This window comes from Talpa occidentalis, unplaced genomic scaffold (genome assembly GCF_014898055.3).
Source record: "Talpa occidentalis isolate TD23 unplaced genomic scaffold, MPIMG_talOcc4v2.1 talOcc4.6, whole genome shotgun sequence".
NCBI classification, from domain to species: domain Eukaryota; kingdom Metazoa; phylum Chordata; class Mammalia; order Eulipotyphla; family Talpidae; genus Talpa; species Talpa occidentalis.
The window spans coordinates 103,952,155-103,961,987 of NW_023604972.1; positions in this window are offsets into that span (position 1 = coordinate 103,952,155).

Sequence of the window (9,833 nt, forward strand, 5' to 3'; positions counted from 1 at the left end):
GTGCGGAGCTGGTAAGTGATAAAAGCAGGATGCAGGTCCAGGTGTGACCCTTCTGGATTCTGAGCTCTCCACCACTATGATGAACTGTCCCTCCAAATAAAATAATAGAAAAAAGGACAAATGACTACCTTTTAAGGTACACCTATTTTACAGGGGAAAGAATATATCCCTGGTCATTTTGGTTGCTTGCTTTTGCAAGAAAGGAGACTGAAGCTGAGCTTCAACCATTCTGACTGCTCAGCTCAACTTTTTCAGCAACTGGGCACATTGTCTGACAAATTATTTTTCTTGGGTCATTGTCTTATTCATATGTCAAGTGTATGTCACCCTGGAAAAGTCCTTTAACCTCTCTGGGCTTCAATCTTTTTATCCATTAAAAAAAAGGAAAACAGGCTAAATGATTAGTAGACTTCCTTATAGTTTGGATGGTAAGAGAGGTTCAGTTTGAATAGAAAAACATTACTTGCTTTAAAAATTCTCTTGAGAACTAAATGAGAATAAATGTGAAGGTGTGGGAAAAAGTGAAATGGCATTAAACACACATTTGATTTTCTAAAAATCACTTAAGAGAAAATACTGCAATGCTCAATGTGGAAATGGAAGTGATAATTTGAATATAGTTTTGATCCCTGTGATTATGATTTATGGAGCATTTTCACATAGGGAATTTATAAGCTTGATTCAAAGAATATTTTACTATTTGTAGAGAGACTGAATTCACAAAATCTTATAATTATAATACATGTCAATAAAGTCCTAGTTCTAAAATCAGTCCAGAATGGCCTACCCTTCTGCTGCCCTCCACTGCCTTCTTCCCGAAATTTCCCTATCAGGCTCATCCACTCTGACATTATCTTTATCATTAATTCGGCCATGTCATCATAGACATGCTTGTCCCCACCCCAATTCCATTCCCAGTTTGTGGTAATTCCCATAAAGGCAGAAACAATATCTCTAATTCTTCTATACACATCACCTAGCAAAATACCTAACTCTAACTCTTGATTTTATAGTAAGTGCTTGAATTTGTGAAATGAGTAAATAAATGTTTGAAAGGCTCAGCTCAAATTACTATTCAAAATTACTCAAGTTTGTATTTGGAAATTGCTACGATGGCTACATTTACTCAGCATTTCTTGGTGTTAGCATGATCCTAAATGATTTGTACATAATATTTCATTTAATCCTACTCATGTGCCGTCCAATCTCCATTCCCACTATTTTGGAAGTGAGACTAAAAGTACCTGTTTAAGAAATTAACCTTTCTTATTCTTTAATAGAAAGATTAAATAGAATAAAAATTCTCTGATCTCTCCTAGCAAAATGGCCCAAGGTCAGCCAATTAGTTTTTTTATTTAAATTTGTATCTTTATCAGAATGAAGCAAGAATGAGGGACGTATGGGAGCCAGATGGTTGGAGCTTCTATCTTCTAACAACAGCTATCTGAGAGTAGAAAGTTCCTCTCCACAAATCCCTAGAATGTACTTTTCCTTGTCAACCTTAATTTTGGTTCTTCATAATTCTTTCCCTAACAGTAAGCTCAATATTCTCCCCATAAAACTTGTTTTTTGGTTGGAAAAGTCAGTTCTGCTGCTCACAACCATTAGGAACCTAATTGACACAAACCCCTGCCTCTAGAGAACAGAATCCTCTTTCCATATCCCAAGCACTTGCTACTACTTCTGTGGACCCAAGGGCAGATAGCTAATGAAAGGAATTCACATTCTTGGAAATTTGACATTATCCGCACATAGCCATTGAGAGTGTAAAGTGTAAGGAGGCACTCACTCTCATACTCATGAAAGTGCAAGGGTAGACCCAGAGTATCTCCCCAAATTTCATGTTGCATGTGCCTCCTTGTCTCACCCTTGTCTCACTCTGTCTTCAAGCCCTGTTTATAGACAGATGTTTGTTTCTTCAAGGAAATATTTCTAGCTGTGGGCCCATAGGACTTCATCTTAAATCAATTTTTTCCAAGGTACTGCAATTTCAAAGCAGTTTTGGTCTGAGAACCTGGGACCATCACAGCCTTCAAAGACACTTGAGGATTTTGAGGGATTGCCCACTTAACTCTAGGCTCTATATTCCGCTGTCTCCTAATACGATTATAGGAGGCCTAATTTATTCAAGTTCAGAAGAGTATGCACTGACTGGGTCTTCATCACCACAATATTGAGTAAGGCAATGTACTTCCCAGGTCATTTCACAAACAGGAAACATGTTAGGAGAACTGACAACCCCTGAGGCCTCACTAAGTCAGGAAGGGAAAAGTAGTTGCTCCTTGGGGAAATAATGGGAAATGGAGCGAGGAAGATTTCAACAGGACTTAAACAGGAACTTCTTAATTAGGAGAGTGATAAAACACAAGAGACTTTCAAGAAAGATCTGAACCCTTGAACTTTTGAGGCTTTTATAAAAACCATATAAAACCATCTCTCTTATTAGACATTCACTGGCCTTAGTAGAATATTTTCATTGCACACCTTAAAATGCTCTTTGGGTGCTTAGCCACATGCCTGATGAGAATTCAGAAATATTATCAACACTTGAAGGAATAAGTATGTTGAAAAAAATACACACACACACAAACACACACTGTGTTTCTATAATGTTGAATATACTGTTTGCTTCATATTTTTTAATTCAAGTTGGTGATAATGTCTATTTCATACATTATTGGCTTTTATCTCTACTAAAAGAAGTCCTACAGCTGAAATGAGCCATGTATAAACAGAGCACATATGGAAGTGAAATATATAGGTTCTTGCCACTGTAATAAATAGTTTTTGAAAGAAAGAGGTCATTTCTTCACTTGGTGCAGGCAGCTGGCACAAGCTGAGTAAAATGAAAAGAAAATCAATTTATTTGAATTAAAACTTCACAAAATATGATTTTATCATAATTACAATGGTGTTATAGAAGGATGGTGGTAAGAACAACACTCCTAATTGGATAAATATAAAATTAAAAAATAGTGTATTTGTTTTTATAGAATTCCTATCTCCAGGAAAAGCTGCAAACAATCCTGAAGATAATCAATTGCTTATGCCCCCTTCCTGTTATTAAATCTGCTTCTCTTCCTGAATTTTCTTTTTCTTCTTTCTTACCTTTGTAGCATATTCAATCAGTTGCCAAGATCTTCACTGATCCATTATCCCTCTCAACCATTCCTTTCCACTTCCCCTAAAATTCCCCTAAACTTGCCTCTCACTTGGACTATTGCAGTAGCCTCCCATTTCCCTAGCCATCTTAGTTTTACTTAAGCCTTCTTTCAATCTCTTTTCATGTTCCAAAGCAGTCCAAGACTCCCCATTACCTCAAAGATGAACTACTAAGCCATTTAAATAGCTTTCGAGCACCTCCATGAACTGGTATTCACTGATCTTTCCTTTCTATCTTTTTATCTTTTTGTTTATTATTTTAAATTCTCGCTTCTCCTCCTACAAAACTTTATTTATGCTATTACCTACCATTGGAATGTTCTCATAAATACTGAATAATCATAAAGTGTCAACTAAAATATCACTTCTTCCTTATAGTTTTCTTCAATCATCCTAGCCAGAAATCCTCTGAAAACCATTTCTGTACATTTTTAATATGTCTTTATCACCAATATTTGTTCTTATAAATCATAATGATTCATTCTTAGTAATGATTAATTCTTCATTTTCTCAAATAGCAAACTATTATATGCCTTGCACACAATAGATAATCAGTGATTATTGATAGATATAAATGAAAATGTGTAGCTGGTACTTATTTTTATAATTCCATTTTCTCCCTTGGTTTTATTAAATATTAGCATAACTATTACACTATTTACTCAGCTGTGTACATCTCAAGTACTGAACATTTCCTTTGGTCCTTCCCAGGTTAATTATTCTATTTTCATAAGATTATACAAAGAGGAAAATTGTTGAAACTCCTTCTACCATCCCTGGAAGCTCATCTCTTCTAGCCCCAAATAAATATTAATCAAAGAGTACTGCTGGAGACATGTGAGGATTATTTTTTATTCCCAGCAATTCCTGAGGGTTGGAGACTCTCTAGCACTTGTCTGAATAAGTGTCATTGTGTTGACTTGCTAGTTATCAATAATGCTCAGTTTTGTGGTTTATCAGACATATATATGCAGAGAATTTTCCCACCAATGCTACAGAACTCAGATTTTCCAACAGAATGAATAAGTGAAAAAATATAGTTATCGATATGTGTTGAATTAGACTGATCCTCAGCATTTTAGAGAAAAATTTTCTCCACTCACTTCTGAAACTGCTGAGTCAGAGCTTTAAAAAGAGTTTACTGCAAGCTATGATTATTATATACTATTGTTCAGTTTTGGTAAAAAAATAAATAGTGAAATTCTTTTTTTAGAATTCATCTTTATTATTTAATAAAGAAATTACTGGAGTTAATTCATATGATATTACAAAATGTTAAAAAGTTCTTTTTAATATTTTAATTGTATTATTTTGGTGGCAATAACATTGGTTTAAAACATTTTATATGATTTAGAGATATAGGTTCACACATCTCCAGATGAATGTTACCCCACCACACACACTACCAAAACACCCATAATTTTCCATCATGGTCCGTTGGACACACTCACCACTTTGCTCTCCACCACTCAAACTGGCCACCTCAATTGCACAGTCATATTTCTAGAGTTTGTTTTGGTTTAGTTTTCTCTGTTCTTTTGTTCCTTTTCTTTATATTCCAAATATGAGTGAAATCATCTAGTATTTGTTTGTCTCCTTTTGACTCATTTTGCTTAGCATAATCCCCTCTAGTTCTATTCATGTTGCTGCAAATGGCAAAATTTCATTTTTTTTATAGCTGAGTAGTACTGCATGTGTGTGTGTACCACATCTTCTTCACCCACTTATCTGTCATTGGGTACTTATGCTGTTTTATAACTTGGCTGTTATAAACAGTGAGAGTGCATATATCCTTTTAAACAAGTGTATTTCTTACATTCTTCAGGTATATACCCAGGGGTGGAATTGTTGGATCAATAATTCAAAAAGAAACTGACACTTATATGTTTATTGCTGTACTATTTACAATAGCTAAGATATAGAAACAATCTATATGACCCAAAACAGATGAGTGGATCAAGAAGATGTGGTATATCTACACAATGGAATACTGCTCAGTGATCCAATAAAAGATAAACTCAATGCATTTGCAGCAATATACACAAATGCATATGATGGGGTTGGAAGGGATTATGCTAAGTGAAATAAGTCAGTAGGAGAAATAAATATTGGATGGTTTCATTTATATGCAGAATATAGAGAAACCAAACAAAGGGTTAGGAGAAAGACAGAACTTGCCAGGTGACTCTAGATCTGAGGAACACAGCAGTGGTGAGGGGTAGGGTGTAAAAAATGGGAGGGAAGAGCATAAAGGACTCTTTGTGGTGATGGGTCACAGGAGCTGTGGTGGTAGGAGAACTACAAAGACTACACCCTAGGGGAGAAGTCAAAAACTGTCCAAAAATTAACAATAATGAAAGAAAATAATAATAATTTTTTTTCAAAAAATAAAATTTTGGGGGGCCTCCCCTCGTGGCGCTGCGTTTGAACGCTGGGCTGCGAAGCTGCCCGTAGCTTCTGCAGCGCCGGTTTGATCCCCAGCCACAGGTGAGGGTCCCACATGGCGCGACAGACCTCTCCTGCCACTCCCACTGCTCCCCCCAGCAGTGTATTTCTTCATCAGTCTGCCTGTTCTGTTCCCTGCTCTGGTTCTGGTGAATTCTCTCACCCTCCCACGCTTCTGACTATACCCAGTGCTTGTATAAATAAATAATCTTTAAAAAAAATAAATAAACAAAATAAAATTTGGGGGCCTCCCTGGTGGTGCAAGGGGTTAAGACACAACCTGTGACGCTGTCTGCAGTTGCTGCAGCATGAGTTCGATCCCCAGCCGGCCAGAGAGTAACCCACATGGCACAGCTGACCTCTCCTGTCTCACCTGCTGCTCCCCTCAGCAGAGTACTTCAGTCAATCTGCCTGTTCTGTTCCCAATTCTGTCTCTGGTGAATCCTCTCACCACACCACCACCCCCCCACCACACACACACATACCTCTGGCCTGTACCCAGCTCTTGTATGCATAAAATAAATCTTTTTTAAAAAATTTTTTAAAAAAAGAAAATTTTGAGTAACCTCTATATTATTTTCCATGGGGACTCAACAAATCTACATTATTACCAACAGTGTATGAGGGTTCTTTTTTTTCACATCCTCATTAATACTTATTGTTTCTGATCTTCTTGATAAGGCTTTACTCACAAGTATGAGATGGCCTCTCATTGTGATTTTGATTTACATTTCCCTAATGATAAATGATGATGAACATTTTTTTTCATGAACCTGTTGGCCATCTCTATATCTTACCTAAAGAAGTATCTATTTAGTTTTTCTGCACATTTTTAAAGTTGGATTGTTTTCTGGTAGATTTGTGTGAGTTCTCTGCAGATCTTGGGTACTAATCCCTTGTTGGCTGTATAAAATAAAAACTTCTCACATTTGGTAGGCTATCTTATTTAATGATAGTTTCTTATATACCCATATTAGAACCATGTCTGAATGCTTAATTTTGTGGTGTAAATAATTTGGGAAGGTTAGACAATAAAACATATACCAGATGCTACTTTTAAAAAAAAATGATACTTTCTTACACAAAAGGATTTTAGTTTGATGTTCATGTTTGCTTTTGTTTTCCCTTGCTATTAGAGTTCAGTTCCCAAAGACATCCCCGGAAGTCAATGTCTTGACATGTTTTGCTTATGTTTTGTCCTAAGTGTGTTATGATTTCAGGTCTTACATCCAAGGCTTAAATCTATTTTAAGTTAATTTTTATGTATGGTATGAGATAATGATCTAGCTTCATTCTTTTCATTTGACTACCCAGTCTCCCAACTCTACTTTTTTAAGAGGCCTTCCTTTTTCTATTGTATACATTTTGTTCCTTTGCAGTAGATTAACTGTCCATATCAGTGTGGGTTTATTTCTGGACTCAATTCTATTCCATTGGTCTGTGCATCTATTTTTTTTCCAGTGCCATACTGTGTTTATTACTATAGCTTTGTAGTATATAAGCTCCAAAATACCAAACAAAACCCACTATGATCAGCTCCTGCTTACTTCTCTGACCTTTCTCAATATTCTTTCCCTATCATTCTCTGAGTTCCAAATACCCAGGCTTTTTGTTAATTTCTTAAATTTGGTATGGCCTCTTGCAACACAATCTTTGCACATTCCCTACCCCTATTACCTCGACTTCTCTTTTTCTTTTTTTCTACTGCATAACGAACCTCTTAATCACCTTCAGAGATTAATTGAAACATTACTGCCATAAGGAAATTTTTCTAACATCATCCTTACTGGGGAGAAGTTATCCTATGATATATTCTCATGAAACAGTCATTTAATAACACTTGTCATGTAACAGTTTTTATCATATATATTTTATGTTGATTAGTTACTATTTTTATCCCCTAATAAATTATAAGTTCCATGAAGAAAATACCACATCTATATTTGTCTGTCACTGTATCCCTGTGCCTAGCACATAATCAATAATTAAAAAATGAAGGATTATAAAGAGAAATTTTATGACAATGCATCTCAGTTTCTCATCTCTAAAATAATGGGGTTCAATGAAGAGATATCAATCCATATATTCTAGCTTTTAAAATTCCCTATTCTTATAAAAAACTATTAATGTTTTCTGTTGTGGATAGGTTAACTATTTTTTAAAAATACTTCTGAAGACACCAGTAAAGAAAAAATGATTATTTAGCCCATGGACATTATAGCTCATGGGTCACGAAAAATCCTTTAAATTAGGGCCTCTCTGGTGGTGCAAGGGGTTAAGCACTGCACTATGAAGCTATCCACAGCTTCTGCAGCAACCTACATGGCAAAGCAGACCTCTCCTGTCTCGCCCACTGCTCCCCTCAGCAGTGTATTTCAGTCAGTCTGACTGTTCTGTTCCCCACTCTGTCTCTGGTGAATCCTCTTACACCTCCTCACCCCCCACATCTCTGGCCTGTACTCCAGCTCTTGTATGCATAAATAAATCTTTTTAAAAAATCCTTTAAATTAGTGAAATATCACCATACAAATTATAATGACCAATTCTCCATTTCCATTGATAAGGACTAAAAGACAGATTTGCAGCCTCAAAAAAGATAATCTACATTAGTGTGAAATCACTCTACAAGTGACTATTAAGACCATAATCTTTACTGGGAATGTAGGACCAGGGTGACCATATTACGATGCAAGTAAATTTGATCTTTAGAACCCTTCCCTTTGTGTTTCATTTCTTGCATTTTGGAACCATCTTCAGCCCACTATTTGCAACAAAATACCCAGTTCCTTTTTCTCCTCATCAGTTTTCCCCACACCAGAGACCCCACAGTTAGGACCTGAGTAATATTCCCAACACACACACTATGAATCACCATTTTCTGCTTCTCCATCAAAACTTACCTGTCCTTTCTTTCATTTCTCCATAGCTCTCATCTTTACTTGGTGTCAATGATTGTAATGGGTTATTAACAAGAAAACTCATCCATTCTAAATATGTTATATAGTTAATTAATGTTACCTCCCTCAAGATAATAGGGCATATGTTCTCTTAAAGGCTTTTAAGAAATGACAGTAATGGTGGAAATTTCAGGCACCACTGCAGACTGATGAGGGAGATGGATTTTAAAGCATGGGAGCCTCTCATTGATCCTCAAATTATTCCACATAAGCAGCTGCCAACTCTGCCCATGAGTAAGCCAGGCTCTCTCTGGAGAACTTTATAAACAGCATGAACTTTACTGTCTGACATGGGTGAAGCATAGTTCTCTCTGCAAATAACCTCTTTCAAGGCATCATCTTCTTATGAAGCTTTGGTTTAGATGTTCTCAAGACCAAGACAACTACTATCCTTCACCCCAAGATTGAGTAGATGATTCTGGCCTAGGATGTAAATGAATTTGCAGGTGTCTGAGTATCCAACTGATTTACTTATCATTTTCATTTTGGATTCCAACTCAAGCATATATGCTGCTGGAAATGAAAGAGAATACTGAAATCCCAAGGCTCTGCTGTGCTTTCCTGGAATGTAATTTTCCCTCCATCTGTGAATCTCCTGTTGATATCAGGGGGAGTCACCACGTGTAGAGAGGGGAGACACATGCCGGGAAAGGGAAGCCCATTATGTACTTGAGAGTTAATTTTGCTTAATCTTCTTGATCTCCATAAAGAGCATTCTGAGACCCCACAGGATTTAAACAAAAAAGATAAAGATGAAGAGGGACCGCTCAAGCAGAGCCGATGTAATACTTATTTATTAATGTCGTCCATCACAGTGTGTTTACGCGCCTAACCAAAATTTAAAACTGTCTGATTGAGAACAGAGGAGGAAAACTGATTGCCTATCAAGGCAACACAGACTCACTCCATCCCCGCATACTCACATTTGGAAAATGAAATGGTATGATATGAGGACCATATTAAACACTTATGCTTCCATTGAAAATAAAAGGAAAGATAAGTAAAAACATAAATCTGTGGCCCCTGGTTTATCCTAAAATAGAAACCTCATCTTAAAGGGCAATCTTTCCATGTTTAATAACAGAATTAATATTAAGGGAAACTTCTTCTTCACTTTACTCCTGCCTTTTGGGAAGACGGGAGAAGAAGAGGTGGGATTCTCACAGCTTAATGAGATCACCTACAGAAGTAGAATCTCTGAATTAGAATATCAGCATCAGAAAATACCTTAAATGCCTCAATTTCAAGCAAGAGGTAGTGCATTTTGTA